This window comes from Malaclemys terrapin, chromosome 21, assembly GCF_027887155.1.
Source record: "Malaclemys terrapin pileata isolate rMalTer1 chromosome 21, rMalTer1.hap1, whole genome shotgun sequence".
NCBI classification, from domain to species: domain Eukaryota; kingdom Metazoa; phylum Chordata; order Testudines; family Emydidae; genus Malaclemys; species Malaclemys terrapin.
In genome coordinates this window covers 17,450,654-17,474,930 of record NC_071525.1, presented here as the reverse complement: position 1 = coordinate 17,474,930, position 24,277 = coordinate 17,450,654, and the positions used below count along the sequence as shown (strand labels likewise).

Sequence of the window (24,277 nt, the reverse complement as noted above, 5' to 3'; positions counted from 1 at the left end):
CACAACTGGGACCTGATCGTAGTCGGGGGGAGGGACTTTCTCTCGCTGGGTGTCTGGCCAACGCCTGGCACAACTGGGACCTGATTTCAGGTGGAGACTCGAAGCACGGCTGACATAAAAACAATGCTCATAATAACAATAGGGTGGGGCTTGGGGCTGTTAAGGAGTTAGTACTGAAAGGTATAGACTAGTATTGGCTGCCCATATTTATTAAGGGAAGCATAAAAGATAAGGAGCTCCACTATGTTATTGTGCCCCTATAGGCTTGGCTGCTGACAGATGCCAAGTTCTGAGCCACGCCGCCCTGTTAGAATTTTTCAAGGGAGTTGACACGTGAGGGGGAGGAGATATGATTTGTTTGGGCATTTGATTCCCATTTGCCTGGTCTAACTATCAGACTTCACTCCCTTCCCATAGGAGAACCTTGGAGTCCCTGCTTCTGCCCTCACCACTAGTTCATACTGCCTTAGCGGGGTGTGAGCTGGACCCCCCACTGCTGAACTCCTCCCGTGTTAAAAACTGACCATCTCCCCGTACGCTGATTCCTGTTCCTACGGATCCATGGGTACCTCTCACCCAAAGACCAGGTTCCTCAGTCGCCCGTAGCGTGGGGCTTTATTGCAGGCGTTGTGAGAGCCCAGACAGGCCATTGGCTTCACCGGCTGGAGAGCTACGTTCTCCCGCTGGCTCTAGCGCAGATCTGCGACGTGATTTTGAGAAGGGCTCGTCCACACACAGCCTGAGCGCATGGCCAGCCGGCGTAAACATCTAGAGCACACTAGCTTGCTGGGCACAAAGTGGCCGTGCGGACCCTGCTACTGTGCTCTAAAACTTCTGCAGGGCACTTTGACGTCCTGGTGTTTGCAATGTCAGAGTGCCCAGCGTCCACACAGGCAAGACAGTGCTCTGCAGATTACACCCCAGCTTGCTACGCACTGAGCCGCCACGTGGATAAGCAATACGTTATTTCCCCCTCTGCCCCACTGTTTCCTCTCCAGCCCTTTGCCTGCCCTGTCTTTTGAGCCTGTGAGCTCGTACTCGTTGTGAAAGGCGAGTATTGACACCAGCCGGGAAGCTGGCCCTCTGAATTGAATGGACCCATGCCAAGGTGCGTCTGTGGGGCATCTTGCCTGAATTCAGCTTTCTTCACAGAATGGGTTTGATGCCCTGGTTCCAACCTACCCCAGAAACGTAGGGGACAGATCCTCACCTGAGGCCGATGGGCACTGAGTCCAGTGGGGCTACCCTGATTTACGAAGCTGGGCCCTGCCACTCAACGGGCAAGTGCTTATGGTTTGTTAGACGCCTCTTGTGAGAAGCTTTATCCAAGTGCAGTCGCCGTCCGCCCTTTATTCACTGTTTTGCTGACTTCTTGGGAGAACTGTCCGGCAGAGCTGTCCTTCCCCGGTTCACTGCGCCAGTTCTGGAGAGAGTCCAGCGGAGGGCAACAAAAATGATCAGGGGGCTGGAGCACATGACTTACGAGGAGAGGCTGAGGGAACTGGGGTTATTCAGTCTGAAGACGAGAAGAGTGGTCAGAGTGGCCATCCCCATAGGAATGGTATAGCCCTGTCCATCCTGCGCCTGCCCCAGTAAACACAGCCAATTGGCTAAGTCCAGGACAAGTCCCAGTTTGTGTAAATCTGCCCCCAACACATTTCGCACATCATTACAACCCCACATAAGCTCCCCTTCCCCCAAGATTCCTTTGATCTGTCCCCGCCTCAGGGTTAACGGTGTCTCCCCTCGCGTTGCCCCTACAATTGTCACAGTTCTTCTGAGGGCCTCTCCTGCCCCCCTGTGGTTAAGCTGATGGCTGCTCCGGGGTCTATCAAAAAATCCCTCATGGGACTCCCTTCGATCACCCCCTGGAGCATGGGGCGACCAGATGTGTCCCGTCCTAAACTGGGAACATGGACAGGATGCCTCCCAGGGCGCCCCTAAGTCGCAGCACCCGCCTCTGTCCCTCCCACTGGTTCACAGGGGGGTCCGGGTCCCGGCACCGAACACATTCCTGTCTCCAAGCAAGATTGTGTGCCTGGCATTTCAGGCAGTCATAGAATCATAGAATATCAGGGTTGGAAGGGACCTCAGGAGGTCATCTAGTCCAACCCCCACTTACCTAAGGAACTTGTTCAAATAACTAATTCCCCTCACTGTTAAAAAATGCACCTTATTTCTCGTCTGAATTTATCTTGCTTCAGCTTCCAGCCTTTAGGACTTCTTATGCCTCTGCTAGATTAAAGAGCTATCTACTATCAGAAGTCTCTTCCCCAATATAGGTGATTATATGCCAGGATCAAGTAATTTTTAACCTTCTCTTGGATAAACTAAATAGATTAAACACCTTGAGATGCTTTTTCCCAGGCTTTGAATCCATCCCAGGGCTCTTCTCCAAACCCTCTCCAATGATCTCAACATCCTTTCTAAAGAATGAACACCCAAATTAGACATAGTGGGGCCAAGTCTCTGCTGATGTAACTTCATTTAAAGTTCATGGAAAGTTTGGTCCCGTATTCCATTGTTGGCCTCATCAACTTCAGCTCCTTGCTACTATAACACTGCAGTTGCTAGGCTCTGGTGAGAGAACCTCAGAGCAAAGGTAGTTTCTGATTCATAGATATCTCCTTTGTTATTGTGGAAGGAAAAAACCATGTGTTATTCTCACTCAGATGACTTGATGCACATTTAATGTAATAGCAAAGGACGCAGCCAAAGCATGCTTCATAAGAGACAATTTACCGTGACTTCCTAGGACAGGTGGGTTTTTTTTTTTTTTTATGTTTTAAGACAGATGTTTTATTGGAAACTTTAAATATACTGGTTTCAGAGTAGCAGCCGTGTTAGTCTGTATCCGCAAAAAGAACAGGAGTACTTGTGGCACCTTAGAGACTAACAAATTTATTAGAGCATAAGCTATCGTGGACTACAGCCCACTTCTTCGGATGCATATACAGTGGAATAAATATTAAGGAGATATATATACACACATACAGAGAGCATGATTTGTTAGTCTCTAAGGTGCCACAAGTACTCCTTGTTTTAATATACTCTGCAGACATGACACGACACCCAGCTGGGGCCCTGGGGAGCCGGGTGGGGCTGCGGTGGGGACAAGGCGTGACGGAGCCAGTGGCTCATGAGTGCTCCTCGGCCAGCTTGTCCGCCTTCACCACAGCCTCCTCGATGGGGCCCACCATATAGAAGGCCTGTTCCGGCAGGTGGTCGTAGACACCTGCCAGGATCTCCTGGAAGCCCTTGATGGTTTCCTTCAGAGGGACCAGTTTGCCCGCGTGGCCAGTGAAGACCTCGGCCCCCTGGAAGGGCTGGGACAGGAAGCGCTGGATCTTGCGGGCGCGGGCCACTGTCAGCTTGTCCTCCTCCGACAGCTCGTCCAACCCCAGGGTGGCAATGATGTCCTGGAGGAATTCGTAGTCCTGTAGGATCTTCTGCCACGTCATAGTGCTCCTGCCCCATGATGTTGGGGTCCATGATGCGGGAGGTGGAGTCCAGAGGATCGACGGCAGGGTAGATGCCCAGCTCAGCAATGGCGCGCAACAACACAGTCGTGGCGTCCAAATGGGCAAATGTGGTGGCAGGGGCAGGGTCGGTCAAGTCATCAGCTGGCACATAGATCGCCTGCACAGAGGTGATGGAGCCCTTGCGGGTGGTGGTGATCCGCTCCTGCATGGTGCCCATGTCAGTCGCCAGGGTGGGCTGGTACCCCACGGCCGAGGGGATTCTGCCAAGCAAGGCGGAGACTTCAGAGACAGCCTGCGTGAACCGGAAGATGTTGTCTATGAAGAGCAGCATGTCCTGGTCCCTGAAGTACTCTGCCACTGTCAGCCCGTGAGCGCGACCCTGGCGCGGGCACCCGGGGGCTCATTCATCTGCCCGTAAACCAGGGCAACCTTGGAGGTTGTGTCCTTCAGGTTGATGACCCCGGACTCGATCATTTCATGGTACAAGTCGTTCCCTTCACGGGTTCGCTCCCCGACGCCAGCGAACACCAAGTAGCCACCGTGGGCTTTCACCACGTTGTTGATCAGCTCCATGATCAGCACGGTCTTACCCACGCTGGCGCCGCCGAACAGACCGATTTTGCTGCCCTTGGCGTACGGCGCCAGCAGGTCCACCACCTGATGCTGGTGACCAGGATTTCTTGCTCTACACTCATCTCAACAAATTCCGGGGCTTCGGCGAGGATAGCAGCAAACTGTTTGGTCATTATGGGGCCTCTCTCGTCGATGGGCTCCCCAAACACATTCATGATTCTACCAAGGGTCTCGGGGCCTACGGGGATTCTGATTGGGGCCCCAGAGTCCAGCACTTTCTGTCCTCTCACCAAGCCTTCGGTACCATCCATGGCAATGGTACGAACCGTGTTCTCACCCAGATGCTGGGCCACTTCCAGCACCAGCCTGGTGTCCCTGCCCTGCACCTCAAGGGCGTTCAGGATCAGGGGCAGCCCCTCGTCGAACTGGACGTCCACCACGGCGCCGATGACAGCCACGATGCAGCCCGTGGCAACCCCGGGCTTGGCGGCGGCGGCTGCCTGCGCTGCATAGTCCCGTCGGGCTCCGCCGGCGGCCGCGCCCCACAGCAGCAGGTCGCGGAGCGGCCCCGAGGGATAGTTGCCACTGCATTCTGGGTGATTTTAGAGGACCCTCTAAAAGAGATTTCATGGGTACCCAAAAGAAATTATGGGACACTTTCATGCCTCTCTAGTGGACTTGTGGGAGAAGAGGTCATCCTCCGATAAGGCCGTGGGAAATTGTCATGAGGCCCCTGCTGCCAGCCAATTATGTATTCTAGAATTCCTGGGACATCTCCCAGCTGCAGTAAATCCCAGGTGATTTCAGAGGAACTTTTTGCGAGATGTTCCATGAGTACTGAAGAGAACTGTAGAGATGTCAACATCCCATCACCCCTGGCAATCTCCCATAACCTCCCCGGAGCTACTGTGTGTTCATTAGGAGACTGTTCGAGGTACCTCCCAGCAGCAATGCCTTCTAGGTGCTTCAGAAAGCTTTTTGTGTTCTGCATCATGGATACTCAGGGGGGAGAGGAGGTCTTAGAATCATAGAATATCAGGGTGCAGATAATAGAATCATAGACTCAGACAACATCAGGGTTGGAAGAGACCTTAGGAGGTCATCTAGTCCAACCCCCTGCTCAAAGCAGGACCAATCCCAACTAAATCATCCCAGCCAGGGCTTTGTCAAGCCTGGCCTTAAAAACCTCTAAGGAAGGAGATTCCACCACCTCCCCAGTTAACCCATTCCAGTGCTTCACCCCCCTCGTAGTGAAAAATTTTTTCCTAATATCCAACCTAAACCTCCCCCACTGCAACTTGAGACCATTACACCTTGTTCTGTCATCTGGTACCACTGAGAACAGTCTAGATCCATCCTCTTTGGAACCCTCTTTTAGGTAGTTGAAAGCAGCTATCAAATCCCCCCTCATTCTTCTCTTCTGCAGACTAGTCCTAGTCCCCTGGCCTCCGGAACCACTTTCCTCCTGATCTGGTAAGATCCTGGGTAGTAGGTTTAGCCTGCAGTCTCTGGATCTGTTCCTCTATAGCTGCCCGCTCATCCCTGACTACGCCCCCCAGCTAAAGCCATGACCTCTCCCTCTACCTCCTCCCCTCCAGGCTGACCCACCCGTTTCCACTGATCCCCTGTAGTAATAACATGGACTGGCTCTTCCCCCGATGCATCTGCCTCCACATATCTACCTGTTCCAGAAACTGGGGTAGTTGATTGGGAGCAAGTTCAGGGTGCTGCAACCTTAAATGACCCACAAACTGTGGATCGCTCAGCTGCAACCATTTCTCCAGCAATTCCACACCCCTACCCTGCTCCACACCCCCACCAGGTCCTGGTGCCCCTGTCTGAGGTATCACCCATGGACCGTCCAAGGGATGCACCCAGCCCCGTGCCCATGCCTGTATGCAATTCAGTGGACCGTACCCTGTTTCCCCAGGGATTCGCTTCATCGTATTTATCCCCGCAGTACGAGAGTACACCCCAGACAACTGTTTTGCCCCCTGTCCGGGGATTAGAAATGGGTGTGCCAGTCCTGCCACATCGATTCCCAAGGTACCCCGTCCCAAAAGACTGCATTATAGGATCACCTGGTCCTCACGAGTTAGAGCCTCCATCTCTCTGCCCCCCTCCACTAGCCACAGCACAAACCGATCCCAGTCATCCCAGGGTACCATTCCCAAACGGCCTAGTACTGCCTCCTGGTCCTTCAGGGACAAGGGACAGATTTTTGCCTGTTCTACTACTTGTGGGGCATGGTCCTCCCCACCCCGCAACCGGGGCCGCTATTCCTGCCTCCTGCAGGTCCTCCCGCGTAGCCTCTCTTGCAGGGGCTTGCATGGTGACAGGTTTCAGAGTGGTAGCCGTGTTAGCCTGTATCAGCAAAAACAATGAGGAGTCCTAGTGGCACCTTAGAGACTAACAAATTTATTTGGGCATAAGCTTTCGTGGGCTAGAACCCACTTCATCAGATGCATGGAGTGGAAAAGACAGTAGCAGGTATATATACATAGCACGTGAAAAGATGGGAGTATCCTTACCAGGTGGGGGGTCAGTTTAACGATTTAATTATCGGTAGTACTTTTCAGTCCCCAAGTCCATTGCCCCCATGTTTACATTGATACAATTCCTCCTCTAAGTCTCCTGCTCTCCCCAGCAGTTCATCCCTCTCTCCCTGGATGGCCTCACAAGTCTCCTCTGTCCGTGCAGCATCCCGTGCCTTCAAATCCGCTACCTCTACCACTAACACGGATTTTTCTGTTCAAATCCGTTGCTGACCCACAATCCCCTCCAAATCCTTAATGTGTTGGAGGAGATCGGCTTCTCTTTACCAGTATGCCGTCCCAGCGCACAAACCTTGTAATACCAGTCCCTTTTTCCTACACTCCTTTCCCTTGGGATCTCCCAAAATCTGCTCCGTCTCCTTCTCAATCTCATCCCAGGTGGACCCCTGCATCTGGTATGGGTCCTGATTCTTCCTTATCCATTTGTTCAAAAAATCCGTTACCCCAGCTTGCCAGAACCTGCAACTACCATCCCAAGAGTTCGCCAGACCCCCTCCAAGCATCTGCGCGGCCTGTTGGGGAGGGGGACTTACAGGCTGCCACTCGCCTATCCGATGTGATGTATCCGAGTCACGGCACCAAGATATTAGAGGGCTTACTCCTTCACCCTCCCACTTCCCTGGTCCGCCGCGCGTGAACAGAGAGCAACAATACCCAAAATCTGACGGTGCAAACAATTCAATGTTTATTGGGGTGAACTTCCAGCAAGTTCCTTTTTCCTTTTTTTCGAATCCCAACTTACTTCCTGTTTGTCCCTAATGTATACAGTAATGTTCTCAGCTATACCTTAACCCATCATTCTACTGAAATGTACCTAACCAATCCTAACATATTGTAACGTGGTTATTTAACCAATTCTATCCCACCACCTTAATTGGTTTACACCCAACAAAGTTAATTATACAGCAGACAGAAACAATCCCAGAACCAGACAGAGACCCTGCAAATAAACAATAGCAAAGTGGGGACTATAATGACAAAACAATACAGAAGTGAGGATTTCACAACTACATCTATAAAGACATAAGGGTGTCCCAACCATGTCTATTGATAAGTGAGTTCTTACCAAACAGAAAACTATTAAACTAAATTTCCTTTTACATCTTCTAGGCTCTTCCCTTTCTCTGGAGGTGATAGATCGGATCCCCTTTCTAACAGCCCCAGATTGGCTTTTTTTCAATATGACTGGTTTGAAATGTGTGAGGACGGGCTACTCCCACTGTTTAGCCAAAGGCCTTAGCTTAAGAACAGGGCCTCAGACTGTCACAGGAAGAGAAGTGATTACACAGGCATCACATATACCTCAATTCTGAAAGTAAAGGCCTTTACAGGCAGGCCTGAATATCTATATCCTAACACCTAGCACAATGGGACCCTGATCGGTTGGGGTCTATCCGGGCACCTCTGTAATATAACTAACGACAAGTCCCACAGCACTGGAGTCTGAGGGAGCAGCACCTCCGGGAATCTTTTCCAAGCTGATCCAGCTGAACATGGAGTCCGTGAAAATCGACCATGAACGTCTGAAAATGTTGCCCTGTGTCCTGCAGACAAGAAGGCCAGAGCATGGAGTGTCTTAAAGGAGGTTAGTCTTAAAGGTGCCACAGGACCCTCTGTTGCTTTTTACAGATTCAGACTAACACGGCTACCCCTCTGATTCTTAAAGGATGCTCCCCATTCCCCTGTCAGCCCAGCCTGGGGGGGCATTCGCCCCTTGGCCTTTGGATTAAAAACAGCCCAGATCCCCAGACACCCCTAAATTCAAAGGTCAGGTGGCCCCACTTCTCCGACACCCTGCAGGGAGCAGGTGAGGGGCAGAGAGCAAAGATCCAGCCCCCGGCCCATGCCTGGCTCCCAGGCGGGTTCAGGGATTAATCATTAACCAGACATTTTCCAGTAACAGGCCGAGATCCCGGCTCTGGGGCTGCAAATCTGGGAATGCCCCACACACGGGTGCCAGGGAGGGGCTGGGACTCTGGACTAGCCCCAGATCTGGGAGGGGAGTGGGATCTAGTGGGGGAGGGATTGGGAGTCAGGACTCCTGGGTTCTCTCCCCCTGGGTTCAGGACCCCTTGTGTGCTGGCTTAGAAAGAGCGGGACAAGCCCTACTCGCAGTGTGACCCTGTTTGGTTACAGTGGCTGGGATTGTCAGCGCCTGGCAGAGCCGCAGAGCTGGGGGCTGCACGTCCCCTCTAAGGCAGGACCCCAGTTTGCGCGGCCAAGCCCACACGCCCCCTGCCCTGCTGTGCTGTCTGTGGCGGGGGCTGATCACATCCTGCCCACAGCTCCGCTTTATTAGCTCAGGTCTCTGACAGCCTGCGAGGTAGAGACATTTGACATGGGCTCCTCTACGCTGCCCGCCCCCCCCAGCTCTGCTGGAGCCCCTCATTCCCGACCCGCAGCCCCCTGCCAGCTCAGCCGGGATCTCGCGGCCGGTCACTCGAACTGGGACCTAGACAACACTCCCCGGTGGCTGAGCGGCATTTGCTCTGTAGACCCGACGGGATCTGAGCCCTGTGAGGAGACTTGTTAGAAACTGGGAATTTCCATGTGACGGGGAACTTTTGTCAAAGCGCCCCACTGACTCACCCCCACCCAGAACAGGAGACACTCTGAGCAGATCCAGGCATTAGTAGGAGCATTGCCAGCAGATCGAGGGAAGTGATTCTTCCCCTCTATTCGGCACTGGGGAGGCCACATCTGGGGTATTGTGTCCAGTTTGGGGGGCCCCCAGTACAGAAAGCATGTGAACATATTGGAGAGGGTCCTGCGGAGGGCAACGAAAATGATTAGGGGGCTGGGGCACATGACTTACGAGGAGAAGCTGAAGGAACTGGGCTTGTTTAGTCTGCAGAAGAGAAGAGTGTCATGTCCTCGGAATAGAATCCGTCCCGTGCTCTGCTCTGTCCCATGGTGACATGCCCGGAGTCGTTTATAAGAACCTGTTGTAGCTTCAGAGGAGTCTTGGAAGAATTGGACGTTTGATAACAAGTTCTTCAATCTCTCAGAGAAGGTGTAACATGATCCAATGACTGGAAGATGAAGCTATTCCTGGAGGTTTCATCAGATGACCTAATCTTTCATTAAAGCTTAATCTTCAGTTCCAGGAGATATCCTGGAGGGTTGGGATCCCTAGAGAACCCAGGAGTTCTGGCTCCCAGCCCCCCCTTCTCTGACCCATTACACCCCACTTCCCTCCCAGACCTGGTGCTGGAACCAAGATGACTTGACTCCAATTCCCTTTAACACCCTTTCACACCACTCCACAGTCCGGCCGTCTTGTTTGGAGGACACAGGCCAATATTTTCAGACTTTGGCCAGAGATTTTCACTGACTCCATGTTCAGCTGGATCAGCTTGGAAAAGATTCCCGGAGGTGCTGCTCCCCCAGACTCCAGTGCTGTGAGGACTTGTCATTAGTTATATTACAGAGGTGCACGGATAGACCCCAACAGATCAGGGTCCCGTTGGGCCTGGTGCTGCCCAGACACAGAGAGAGACAGTCCCTGCCCCAGCTAAGGAAACATTTTGAAACAAACAAATTCACTTCATTTCAGGTCATTCCAAAATATATTTTTGAAATGTCGGTTGGACTTGGGTTTTCCCTTTTGTGTGTATTTTCCCTGTTTGTTTTATCTCAGCTCTGTCGGCTATTTCAGATCATGGCAGTAGCTGTGGGGCATAATATGCACTAGACTCCGAGATTCCAAGGCAGAAGGGACCATTGTGATCATCTCATCTGACCTCCTGTGTCACATGGGCCTGAAAACGGCCCCCAAATAATCCCTAAAGCGGATCTTTTAAAAAGATGTCCCAACCCCATCCTCCCCCCCACCCACTTGGTAAGCTATTCCTGTGATTGGTTATCTTCACTGTTAAAAATCTGCGCATTTCCCGTCTGAATGTATCTGATGAAACCTCCAGGAATACATCCAACCAAAACTGGCAACCCTCGTTCTACCCCACTTTGGGGACAGTCGAGCAGGTTAGAGCAGGGGGCAGAGAATCAGTACTGACTGGCAGAGGGTCTTGTCACCTGATTAAACTCAGAAGCATTTTGGTAACCACAAGAGTCTTTTCCCATAAGGATGTGGATTGTAGGTAAACAGCTGTTCATCCAGCCCCATCCTTACTGGAATCTTTCCTCCCCTGCCAATCACTGACTCCACTGGCCAGGAGGGCTCTGAGCTAGTGAATAAATACAGGCCCCTGTAGCTCCCAGCTCCACTCAGCTGATCGCAGAGAAGACCCAACCCTGAGAGAAGATGAGAGTCCAGATGCTGGCTGTCCTGCTCCTGTTTGTGACCCTCCTTTGTGCCGAGGGAATCCATGGAGCGTCCCTGGCTGGGGTAAGTGGGGAACCCTGTTCCATTCCTGGTGTGTCAGGCGCTGCCCAGACACACAGCGAGAGGCTGACCCTGCCCCAAAGAGATTTCGATGCAGTAAAGGGTGGGAGGGGAAACTGGGGAAGTGAGTTTCTCCTGGTCACACAGCAAATCAGCAACAGAGCTGGGAATGGAATTCAGCAGTCCTGCCTCTCAGACGCCCCCTCCCACCGCTGCTCTAATGCAGTGGATTCCCCCCCCCCTCCCCCCAGAGCCGGGATACAACCCAGGAGTCCTGACTTCCAGCTCCCCTGCTCTGAGCATTAGACCCCGCTCCCCTGCCAGAGCTGGGGACAGAGCCCAGCAGTCCGCTCAGGACATGCTTTAGAGATGGGCATTAGATTCCCCGTGATCCTTCCGGAGCTGTGACTGCTGGTCAAACAAACACGTTGGGCACAAGTGACTCCCTGCTCTCCCGCTCTGACAGGGCTCGGAGTCCCAGCACTTGGAGGAAGGCCGAGGCGAGTCCAAGGTGATGGTGAAGAGAGAAGCGGTGAGTAGCGGGAGGTGGCTTCGCTTGTGTCACTGCTGGGACCGATGTGGGGAGGGGAGGGCTATGCTGGGTGCCATGGGCCAACCCCAACAAAATCCTGTGGCAGGTGGTTTGACAGATTTATGTCTAAAATATCCCCTACATTGACTGAATTATTAATCCAGTGGTAGGGAGTCCAACAGGCTAACCCCAGGAGACCCTGTGGCAGGGAGTCCCATGGGTTAACCTCAACATATCCTGCAGCAATGAGTTCCACTGTCCGACACTTTGTATGGGTTAACCGCAGTAATATCCCACCAACAAGCATCTCTCCTGCCCAGCAGAGGGCAGCGGTGGTCAGTCTGTGAACTCTGACGTCCTGAGAGAACATAATCCTTTAGTGCTCACCCATTGCTGGGAGTCAGGAATAGAACCCAGGAGTCCTGATTCCCAGCCTTGTCCTTCCTCTGCTCCCCCCAGCCCCTGAGCTAACCACTAGACCCCACTCATCTTCCAGATCTAAAAGTGCCTCTAGACCTACATCTGAATAATAGTTTTTGGAAAATCTGGGCAGGGAGCGGGGTCAGGTGGTTAGCGTAGGGGGCTGGGAGTCAGGATTCCTGGGTTGTGTCCCCGGCTCTGGGAGGGGAAAGCGGCTTGGGAGAAGGTAGTCGGGGGTCAGATAAGGGCAGGCCTCACTCTAGTCTCTCCGTCTCTTCCAGGAGGCTCAGGATTTCGTTTGTCGCTTCTGCTATAACTGCTGTCCTGGGAACGGTGGCTTTGGGTTCTGCTGCTCCTCATAAGCCCCTTTGCCGGTCACCCTGCGGATGCCACGATTCTCCCCAGCCCTGCCTGGGAGCAGATCCAAGCCAGCCTGGGGCCGAAATCGCCTGGCACCGAGTGACTGGGTTCGGGGAGGGCGGACGCTAACCCTCCTGCTCAGCCCCAATAAAGTGTCTGCCTAGAAATGGAGTTTGTGTCTTTATTCTCACGTGCCACGTGCTTGTCGCCCATTTCCTGTGGGGCTGTGCCCGACCCCACTCCCTGCACCACAGCGCCCCCTAGCACCGCTCTGGGGCATTGGAGCCAGCCCTGACTGCCAGGGGAGAGCCCCCATCCCGCCCCCTGCAGCACAGCGCCCCCTAGCGCCATACTGGGGCACTGGGGCCAGCACTGACTGCAAAGTGAGGGCCCCTCTCAGAGAGCCACTGACTGCAAGCGCAGAGAGCTTAAGACATTGGCTTGAGACAAAACCTCTCAATGGTAATTCTGGTAACACAATGGAAGAGTCCCTTGTTCTATGCCCTACACCCCACTCCCCTCCCAGAGCTGGGGAGAGAAGCCAGGAGTCCTGACTCCCAGCCCCCCTTCCCTCCGCTCTAACCCACTAGACCCCCCTGCTTCCCACTAAAAGTATCCCCTGCCCCCCGTCTCATGCTCACACTGAAGGGGCTGTACTGAGCTCACTATCTCTGAGTGAATCTAGGCCGCCCGGCGCTGTGACATCTCAGCCAGGGGTCTGGTTGATAAACAGCCCCAGCCCGCAGCCCCGCAGTGCGATTCCCCGGCCCCGTCGGCCCGGAGCTCGGCCACAGACTGACACAGTTATTGAAATGCTGAGCAGCGTCTTCGCCTGCAGTGCAGGGCCGGCGCGGGGCCTTGGAGCGCGCGGCAGTGACTGAGCTCAGGGCCACCTGTCAGCCACGCCCACATTTCAAGGGCTGCTTCTGTGTCTTAGGGGGTTAACCCATGGGACTCCCTGCCACTGGGTACTAGAGCAGTTAGCACATGGGACTCTCTTCCAGTGGCCATTACCAGGGTTAACCTACGGGACTCCCTGCCACTAGGGTATTGGTGGTGTTAAACCACAAGACACTTCTGCTGGCTATTTGTGTTATAGACCTGGAAGACTCTGTGCCACTACATATTGGGTATTAGTGGGTTTTTCATAGATTCATAGATTCTAGGACTGGAAGGGTCCTCGAGAGGTCATCGAGTCCAGTCCCCTGCCCTCATGGCAGGTCCAAATACTGTCTAGACCATCCCTGATAGACATTTATCTAACCTACTCTTAAATATCTCCAGAGATGGAGATTCCACAACCTCCCTAGGCAATTTATTCCAGTGTTTAACCACCCTGACAGTTAGGAACTTTTTCCTAATGTCCAACCTAGACCTCCCTTGCTGCAGTTTAAGCCCATTGCTTCTTGTTCTATCCTTAGAGACTAAGGTGAACAAGTTTTCTCCCTCCTCCTTATGACACTCACGTAACTCCCTTCCACTGGGTATTAGTGGGTTTAACCTGTAGGACTCCCTGCTGCTAGGTATCAGTGGAGTTAACCTCTGGATCTTCCAGTCACTGGATATTAGCAGGGTTGAGTCATGGGACTCCCTGCCCCTGGGAGTTAGTTGGGGTACCCCACGACTCTGACTAATGCCATGTACAGAGGTGATATCACAGCCTGCTCCCCAGTCCCATCAGCACAGCCTTTAGCTGTGGATTAAAAATGTCCCAGTTCACCAGAGACCCCTAAATTCAAAGGCCAGGTCACCCCACCCTGTGGGGAGCGGGTGTGGGGCAGAGAGCAAAGATCCAGCCCCCTGGCCCATGCCTGGCTCCCAGGCGGGTTCAGGGGTTAATCGTTAACCAGGCATGTTCCAGTAACAGGCCGAGATCCCGGCTCTGGGGCTGCAAATCTGGGAATGCCCCACACGGAGGAGCCGGGTAGGGATGGGGTGGGGAGTGGGATCTAGTGGAGGTGGGGCTGGGAGTCAGGACTCCTGGGTTCTCTACCTCTTGCTTCAGGACCCCTTGTGGTTGCTAGCCTAGAACGAGCGGGACATGCCTTACTCGCGGTGTTACCCCATCTGGTAACAGCGGGATTGTCAGTGCCTGGCAGAGCCGGGGGCTGCACGTCCCCTCTAAGGCAGGACCCCGGTTTGCGCGGCCGAGCCCACATGCCCCAGCCCTGCTGTGCTGTCTGCGGTGGGGGCTGATCACATCCTGTCAGGGTGTAAATCCAGCGCTCGCAGCTCCGCTTTATTAGGTCAGGTCTCTGACAGCCTGCGAGGTAGGGAGATAAGGCCTGAATTGCTCTGGGCTCCCCACCCCCCACCCACCTGCTCTGTCGGAGCCCCTCACTCCCGACCCGCAGCCCCCTGCTAGCTCAGCACGAAGCTTCCCCCACCTTCAGCACCCAAGTTCCTCTGAGTGCAGGGGAGGCCGTTCTGGTGGCAGGAACAGGCCGGGGGGAGGAGTCCCAGAGGCAGGTGGGTTTTCATGAACTGCCCCCCGTAAGAAGGCGAGAAATCCTGCAAACACACAAGAGAAGCACCTGAGTAAGGAACAGATCCCAGGAGTCCTGACTGCCCTGTCCTGACCCCTTACTCTAACCACTAGACCCGACTCCCCTCCCAGAGCCAGGTATTGAACCCAGGAGTCCCAGCTCACAGCTCCCCTGCTCTAACCACTAGACCCCACTCCCCTCCCTGAGCTAGGGATAGAATCCAGGAGTCCTGACCCCCCATCTCTGCTCTGACCAGCAGGCCCTGCTCTCCCAAGCTGGGACAGGGGTCCTGGCTCCCAAGCCGCGGCTCTCAGCCCCGTTTCCCTGGCCGTGGGGCTAGCCCAGCACGTGACGCTCAGCGGGGAGTTCCTCTGCCTGGCGGGGCCACCATGCTCCAGTCCCCTGCCGGCTAGAAGCGAAGACCATGAGGCTGGAGCTGGGCTGCCTGGTGCTGTGGGTCCAGCTCCTTCCCTGGGGTCCAGGTTCCTTCACAGGTCAGTGACCTTCCTTCTCGGGGTGGGGGAGGACTGCACCCCCCCATCCGGGAGTGGGGGAACAGGGGCTGTGTGTCTGCCATAGACCCCCGTGATCAGCGCAGAGGGGCTGGCAGCCAGGAGGCCTGGGTTCTAGCCTCAGCTCTGGATGGGGAGTGGAGTCTAGTGGTTAGAGCTGAGGGGGCTGAGAGCCAGGACTCCTGGGTTCTATCCCCAGATCTGGGAGAGGAGTGGGAGGTAGGGCAGGGGGTCAGGACCACTGTGTTTCTCTTTCTGAATGTCTCTTTCTTTACTGACTTTAATTTTTTTTATTAATTTATTTTTTTTAATTTTTATTTTATTAATTTAATTACTGAATAATTCTTCCAAAATGTTTATTTCTCCTACTCTGGCCTGTCTGCACACAGAAGTTGTCCCACTGTAACGAATCTCTGTCCTGTTAGAGCGAGGCAGCCCGTCATGTGGGCACGGGGAAGCCGGCACAAAGGGGCACAGACCGGGCAGGGAAAGAAGCGATCGTTTAGCGGCTCCCCAGGAGTGGGCCATTTCTGTTCGGCGGAGGGGGCGATGAGGGAGTCGCTCTGCTCCGTGGGGCGATCCTGCGTACGGGCAGGGACTGGGAACATGCAACCCCCCTGCTCCCGGGGCAGGGAAGGAGCAAAGCAGCAGGACGTGATCTCTCCCCTCATGGTCCCAGCCCCTGCGGGCACCTCAGCCCGGCTTCGCTCTAGGTCCCTGTATTGTGAACAGGCCAGTTAGCTGCAGAAACAGCCTCTGCCGGCTAGAATGATCCCTGCCCCTGGGAAACTGCCTGGTTAGTTGGGAAAGGGCAGGGACTGTCTCTCGCTGTGTCTGGGCAGCGCCCGGCACGACAAGGCCCTGATCCCAGCTGGGGCAGAGACTGTCTCTTGCTGTGTGTCTGGGCAGTGCCTGGCACGAAGGGGCCCTGATCTCAGCTGGGGCAGGGGCTGTCTCTCACTGTGTCTGGGCAGCGCCCGGCACGACGGGGCCCTGATCTCAGCTGGGGCAGGGCCTGTCTCTTGCTGTGTGTCTGGGCAGTGCCTGGCACGAAGGGGCCCTGATCTCAGCTGGGGCAGGGCCTGTCTCTTGCTGTGTGTCTGGGCAGTGCCTGGCACGAAGGGGCCCTGATCCCAGCTGGGGCAGAGACTGTCTCTTGCTGTGTGTCTGGGCAGTGCCTGGCACGAAGGGGCCCTGATCTCAGCTGGGGCAGGGCCTGTCTCTTGCTGTGTGTCTGGGCAGTGCCTGGCACGAAGGGGCCCTGATCCCAGCTGGGGCAGAGACTGTCTCTTGCTGTGTGTCTGGGCAGTGCCTGGCACGACAAGGCCCTGATCTCAGCTGGGGCAGGGGCTGTCTCTCGCTGTGTGTCTGGGCAGCGCCCGGCACGACGGGGCCCTGATCTCAGCTGGGGCAGGGGCTGTGTCTGGGCAGCTGTGTCTGGGGAATTTCTAGTTGTTATTGTGATACAAAGGACCCTGGGTAGGAAGTGCCAGGGACGGCTGGCTGGGAATCCTAGCAGATCGTGCTCTGTGTTGCTTCTGCGGGTTGAACGCATTGCACCCCCCAAGGTGCCCCTTCCCCCTCTATTTCTGGACTCCCTGAACCCCACCCCCCAACTCCTCCCTCACGCCAAGGACTCTGGCTGCCTCCTTCTCCACTCCCCTCATGTTAGGGTCCCCCACTCTTTCCCCATAGCCCCCCTCACCCACTATTGTCCCCCATTCTCCTCCCCCACAGCAGGCGTTCTGTGTGCATCCCCATACCCCTCTGCTGCCCCATTCCCTCAAGCCCTGCTTTGCCCCCTGCCCCCATACCAGTGAACCCCATTCTCTACCCATGCCAGAGGCTCTGTGGGCCCCCCTTCCTCCCTCCCCCCATGCCAGAGGCCCCCATTCTCTCCTGTGCCAGGGGCTCCGTGTGCCCCCCATTCCTCCCTGCCCCCCATGCTCAGGTCCCCATGTTCTCTCCCCTGCCAGGGGCTCCAGCGTGCCCCCCGTTCCTCCCTGCCCCCCATGCTCAGGTCCCCATGTTCTCACCCCTGCCAGGGGCTCCGTGTGCCCGCCTGGGATCACTCGGGGTGTCTGTCTGTGCACTTTTTATGCATCCTGGAGAACGTGATGAAACCACTGCAGCAGCGGGGCCCGTGGGCCGGGACGCAGCCCTGGGCTGACCCGGCTCTGCCCCCCACAGGAAGACGCTGCAGCCCAAACAAGCGAAGCCGTTCCCGTTCCGGCTTGGCGCTGGCCCAGCAGTGGGTACCGGAAGCAGACTGCCTGAGCCGGGGGAGCTGGTTCTCGCAGGGGGCCAAAGCTGGGGCGGGGGGCAGTGGAAAATCCCCAAGCAGGAAACCAAAGTGAGCCGGGGGCAGCACTCGCCTCCCACAGCTGCCGACCGCCTGGAGTGAGCCATTGCGGGGCCAGTTAACCCCTGGGGATCTAACCCTGGTACTGGGCCGCCCTGCCCTGTGTCTATACTGGCCCCAGCTCCCCGGATCGCTCGCTGCTTCCTTTGAGGGGGGCTGTGTGCTGATCGGGGGTGGGCGGGGCGTCAGGCTGCTGGGCAGGGGCACATTGATAGTCCGCTCCTGCTGCGGGGGATGGGGGGGACATGGGGTGTGTAAATTCCCATTTTCCCCCAGCCACTTAGGGGTTAAGAGTTTCGCTAGCTTGCACCTCCGCTGGGCCAGCAGCGGCTGGGGATAAGAAGGCAGCAGAATGCGGAAAGGCCCCCAGCCCCAGATCATGCTCTGGCATGGTGGGGAAACTGAGGCAGGGTGCGCGTGCAGGCGTGAGCTTGTTTTGGTGGGGTGCTGGCGTTGTTCTGAGGGCAGTTCCGCGGCCTGCCCTAGACAAGCTGGTGGGATCGACGGCTCCGGTGAAAGCGGAGCCTGCTGGGGCTTGGAGCCCTTTGGCATACCCGGGTGGGCTGCACCGCGAGCTGGCACCCGACGTGCCCCCAGGGTGTCGGGAAGCCAAGGAAAGGCTGGGGCCGAATGAGAGCACCTGGGCCAGGGTGAGGCACCCAAACGCAGCCACTGGGGAGCAGCTGCTAGACTGTGGTACCTCCTGTTTGTCACATGCCAGGGGCCCCCAGTCTCCCCCCATGCCATGGGCTCTGTGTACCTCCTACTTCTTCCTCTGCCACGTTTGGGTTCCCCCTCCCCTCATGCCAGGGGCTCTGTGCCCCCCATTTCCCTCTCCCCCATGTGAGGGGCTCTGTTTGTCGTCCCCCCGTTTTCCTTCCCTCCATGCCAGGGGCTCCGTGTGACTCCCATTCCGCCCTGCCCTCCCCCATAGCAGGATCCTTGATTTTCCCTCCATGCCAGGGGCTTTCTCTATGCCCTCTTCTCCCCACACTTTTCCATCCCTTGATGTTTGTGACCCATGGGGGGATGCTGGGCACAGCTGAGCTGAGGGTGGGGGTAGGATGCTGGCCACTCGGCAGTCAGTGCCAGAAGCCAGATGCGGGGGGGGGAGGGCTGTGTGTGTCCCTAGTTTCCCCCCTTCTGTGTTTGCAATTCCCCCCCCAATTCCACTGGCATGTAGCCAGCGTGGCAATTAGCCCATTAGTGAGATCTGCGCCATTCTGGTTTGAGTCTCGCTTTGCCTGCTCCCAATGGCCTCGTTACCTGGCTTGGCCTGACGCCAGCTTCCCTTGAACTAAACCGGATGAGTGTGAGACATGAGCACAGACATTTAATGTGTGTGGCGGGGGGGGGGGGGGGGAGTTTCTGTTCTTTCTGTGTAAGAGCCTAGCAGGCAGCGGAGAGCCCTTGGCACAGAAATCCCTGCTCCCAGCTCATGTATGCAGCTAGGGAAGTGACACAATGGGGAAACTGAGGCATGATGTGGTTAAGTGACTCGGCCAAGGTTGCACGGAGACAGGGATAGAACCCAGGAGTCCTGATTCCTAGCCCCGCTCCCTCCCCCTCCCCTTTGCTCTAACCCACTGGTTCTCAAACTTTTGTACCAGTGACCCCTTTCACATAGCAAACCTATGAGTGCGACCTATGAGTGCAAACCTCCCTTATAAATTAACCCCCCACACACATAGTAACCTTGTGACCCCCTGAGGGGTCTAGACCCCCGTCCCTTCCCGGAGCCAAGGATAGCACCCAGGAGTCCCACGAGGAAAATGCACTAATATCATGCTGCAGTGAGTCCCACAGAAACACCCCACTAACATCTAGTGCAGGGGTCGGCAGCCTTTCAGAAGCGGTGTGCCGAGTCTTCATTTAATCACTCTAATGTAAGGTTTTGGGTGCCAGTAATATATTGTAACGTTTTTAGAAGGTCTCTTTCTATGTATGTAAAGTAAATAAGGTTTTTAAAATGTTTAAGAAGCTTCATTTAAAATTAAATTAAAATGCAGAGCCCCCCAGACTGGTGGCCAGGACCCGGGCACTGTGTGTGCCACTGAGAATCAGCTTGCGTGACACCTTCGGCACGCGTACCATAGGTTGCCTACCCCTGATCTAGTGGCGGGGAGTTCCATAGGACCCTGCTGTAGCCCCTCCCCATGCTTGTGTCTCTGCACAGATGCCAACTTCACCGTGGTGCAGTCTCCATCCGAGGTGGGCGTCATCCGGGGAGACAACGCCACCCTGAACTGCACCTTCTCCCGGGGCCTGTCTCCGGACAAGGGCGCCGTCTCCTGGTCCCGAAGCGGGACGGGAGGAGAGGCCGCTGTGCCCCTGAGAACCCGTTTCACGCTGGCCTATCCCAACACCTTCCTGCACAGAGGGGAAGGGACTCTGGCCATCACCAACGTCAGCCTGGAGGATGCTGGGAAATATGTCTGCCGGGTGCTGCTGTGGGGCACCGGGGAGGCACGAGGCAACGGGACGCAGCTGCGTGTTTATGGTAAGGGCCCCCTGCCTGAGTCCTTCGGGGAAGGCTGCAGGGATGAGAACTGCTCTGTGTGTGTGCTGCCCCCTGCTGGAGGGGATGAGAACTGCTGTGTGTGTGTGTGTGTGTGTGTGTGTGTGTGTTGCCCCCTGATGGAAGGGATGAGAACTGCTCTGTGTGTGTGTGCTGCCCCCTGCTGGAGGGATGAGAACTGGTTTGTGTGTCTGTGCTGCCCCCTGCTGGGGGGGATGAGAGCTGCTCCAAGCATGTGAGATTAGAACCAGCCAGTCCCCCGCCCTGGGGCCAGGTTGGAGCTGGCACCCCCTGTTGGGGAAAGGCCCCGTGTCCCAGTCCACTCTTGCAATGTCTTTATGACTCTTTCCCAAGATGTGTCAGTTTGATCATTTTTCTCCCGCTCTGTCAATCTGTCTGTCTCTCCCTCCCCCATCTGTCTGTCCCATTCCACCCCAGCCCGACCCTCCCACCCAGTTGTTTTCCTCCAGTTCCACCCGAAGCCGGAGTCGAAATGGACCCTGGTTTGCAGAACCGCTGGTTTCTACCCCCCACCTGCCCGGCTCGCCTGGTACCAAGGGAGTGTCCGTCTGCCCTCAACTCAGCCACTGCAGGAGTGTGGGGACCCGACTGGACCCCTCCAAGCTTCCACCACCCTAGACTTACCCTCATCGGGGCCCAGAGCCACCTACACCTGTCAGGTGGTGCACCCGTCCCTGCAGAATCCCCTCAGCACTGACTACACCTATGGTGAGTAGGGGGACACCAAAACCTCTCATGTAGCAGGGAGTCCTGTGGGCTGGCCCCACTCACATCCAGTGGTGGGGAGTCCTATGGGTTCTCCCTGCTTGTGTCCAGTGGAGGGGAGTCCCATGGGTTCCCCCTGCTTGTGTCCAGTGGAGGGGAGTCCCATGGGTTCCCCCTGCTTGTGTCCAGTGGAGGGGAGTCCCATGGGTTCCCCCTGCTTGTGTCCAGTGGTGGGGAGTCCGATGGGTTCCCCCTGCTTGTGTCCAGTGGAGGGGAGTCCCATGGGTTCCCCCTGCTTGTGTCCAGTGGTGGGGAGTCCCATGGGTTCCCCCTGCTTGTGTCCAGTGGAGGGGAGTCCCATGGGTTCCCCCTGCTTGCGTCCAGTGGAGGGGAGTCCCATGGGTTCCCCCTGCTTGCGTCCAGTGGAGGGGAGTCCCATGGGTTCCCCCTGCTTGCGTCCAGTGGTGGGGAGTCCCAGGGGTTCCCCCTGCTTGTGTCCAGTGGAGGGGAGTCCCATGGGTTCCCCCTGCTTGCGTCCAGTGGAGGGGAGTCCCACAGGCTGGCCCCGCTCATGTCCAGTGGCAGGGAGTCCCGCAGGCTGGTTCCGCTCATGTCCAGTAGCGGGGAGTCCCGCAGGGCAAGGGAACAATGGTGGTGATGGGAAAAGGTTTTGGGAGGATTCGAGGCTGCTGGGTAGACGCAGAGCATCTCACAGAGTGACAGGCCGGGGCGTTTGCCTCAGGACGGGCTGCAGGGCTGGTGGGTACCAGCAGGAGAGGGGAAGGCGTGGGGCATCAGCCCCATGTGCTCGGTACAGCTCATCTGTCTGGGGAGAGACCTGCAGGCCCTGGACTCGGCAGGGACACTGGGAGCCTCCTGGGGATCCGGGTGTCCCCTGCATCCTTAACTCTGGGGCTTTCCCCTTCCAGACCCGCAGCACCAGGACCCCCCCTCCCTGATCGCTGGCCTCAACCTCCTGAAAATAGCCCTGCTGGGGGTGCTCAGCCTGGGTGTGGGGCTGGCTGGTAAGAGACTCCTGCCCCCCCCCCCGGCCCTCCGGGCCCCTTCAAACTCTGTAGGGTAAATGCCAAAGGGCATCGGACCCCAAAGGCAGGGATGGGGAGGGAGACCCTAGTTGGGCAGGGACTGGGACATGGGGTCTTTCCCCTCTAGGGGGCGCTGGCTCTGATCCAGCCCCAGGGCGGAGGACTGGGACACAGGGTCTTTCCCCTCTAGGGGGCGCTGGCTCTGATCCGGCCCCAGGGCGGGGGACTGGGACACGGGGTCTTTCCCCTCTAGGGGCGCTGGCTCTGATCCGGCCCCAGGGCGGGGGACTGGGACACGGGGCCTTTCCCCTCTAGGGGGCGCTGGCTCTGATCCGGCCCTAGGGCGGGGGACTGGGACACGGGGTCTTTCCCCTCTAGGGGGCGCTGGCTCTGATCCGGCCCTAGGGCGGGGGACTGGGACACGGGGCCTTTCCCCTCTAGGGGGCGCTGGCTCTGATCCGGCCTTAGGGCGGGGGACTGGGACACGGGGCCTTTGCCCTCTAGGGGGCGCTGGCTCTGATCCGGCCTTAGGGCGGGGGACTGGGACACGGGGCCTTTGCCCTCTAGGGGGCGCTGGCTCTGATCCGGCCCTAGGGCGGGGGACTGGGACACGGGGCCTTTCCCCTCTAGGGGCGCTGGCTCTGATCCGGCCCTAGGGCGGGGGACTGGGACACGGGGCCTTTCCCCTCTAGGGGGCGCTGGCTCTGATCCGGCCCTAGGGCGGGGGACTGGGACATGGGGTCTTTCCCCTCTAGGGGGCGCTGGCTCTGATCCGGCCCTAGGGCGGGGGACTGGGACATGGGGTCTTTCCCCTCTAGGGGGCGCTGGCTCTGATCCGGCCCTAGGGCGGGGGACTGGGACATGGGGTCTTTCCCCTCTAGGGGGCGCTGGCTCTGATCCGGCCCTAGGGCGGGGGACTGGGACATGGGGTCTTTCCCCTCTAGGGGGCGCTGGCTCTGATCCGGCCCTAGGGCGGGGGACTCGGACATGGGGTCTTTCCCCGCTATGGGGCGCTGGCTCTGATCCGGCCCTAGGGCGGGGGACTCGGACATGGGGTCTTTCCCCTCTAGGAGGTGCCGTCGCTGGCTCTCACATGCACCCAAAGCAAGGCTCCCTGCAGTGGGTCTCTGGGGCGACTGAGGCAGGAGCCCCGCCCAGGGGTTAGATGCCAGGGGCCAGACACAGAGATGGGAGGGTCCGCTGCAAACCTGCTGGACTCCTAGCCACGCTCACGCCCCCTTTCTTCGTGGTCCTTCCTTCTAGCCTGGCTGAGGCCCTGCCTAGGGCGACGCCGCCCGCTCCAGGCGGGTGAGGCCCTGTCACAGAAGGAACCGGTCCGGTCAGTGCTGGGATTCACCACCAGAGGGCGCCCTTCCATGGGCTCCCCATCGCCAGGAGCTGCACCGGCTGCTTGGATTCAGGGGGGCTCGGGCAATAGAAGGAACTGAGACTTGGAGAGGGGGAAAGGACTTGGCCTGGGTCATGCAGATGGGGAGAGAACCCAGGAGTCCTGGCTCCCCTCCCCCACTCTAACCACCAGACCCCACTCCCCTCCGAGAGCTGAGAGGGAACCCAGGAGGCCTGGCTCCCAGCCACTCCATGCCCGCTCTAACCACTAGACTCCCCTCCCCTCCCTGAGAGAGAACCCAGGAGTCCTGGCTCCCAGCCACTCCATGCCCGCTCTAACCACTAGACCCCACTCCCCACCTTAAGCTGAGAGAGAACCCAGGAGTCCTGGCTTCCAGCCTCCCTGTGACTCCCAGGGACTCCAGGGTGAGAGGCTGAGGGTGAACGACTGGGGGGTGGCAGACGGGAGGTGGGGGGTCAGGGGGAGAGTGATGACTCAGGCAGAGTGGATGAGGGTATCCCCTAGAGGTTCAGTTCCTCCTGCCCTCACCCCCACTGCCCCGGCTCTGGCACGCCCAGGCTCAGTGTCCGCGCTGTGGCTGGCACATTCCTGGCGGCCTTCGCATTCCCGCTGCAGCCAGGGCTCCTCCTTCCGCACTGCGGCCAGCTGCTTAGCATCCCGCCGCCTGACAGCCCCGGGAATCCCAGCGCGCACTGCTTCCCTGGCACAGTCTGCAGGAATCAGGACATGAACCCTGGCGTCCTGGCCAAATGCCATCTCACAACGCCCTGCAGCATGGCTGTGCGGCTCTTCCCCAGCTGCCCCGCCCCAGAGGTGGCTGCATCTTGGCGCCGGGCACACCCTCTCTGTTGTGTTGGCTGTTAAACATATAAGGGGATAACAGCCTACTACTCCTGCCAGCTGATGAGGTGAGTCCTTTAGCCCTCCATAATGGGATAACAGCCTACTAATGCAGACTTCCTCCAGTGGCTCACACAGCAGATCGCTGTGG

General features: G+C 57.1%; 1 pseudogene; it reads right to left on the bottom strand.

The window, feature by feature from the left end:
* Positions 1–3,128: 3,128 nt before the first annotated feature.
* Positions 3,129–7,002, bottom strand: LOC128827365 (ATP synthase subunit beta, mitochondrial-like; annotated as a pseudogene).
* Between the last annotated feature and the right edge of the window lie 17,275 nt (positions 7,003–24,277).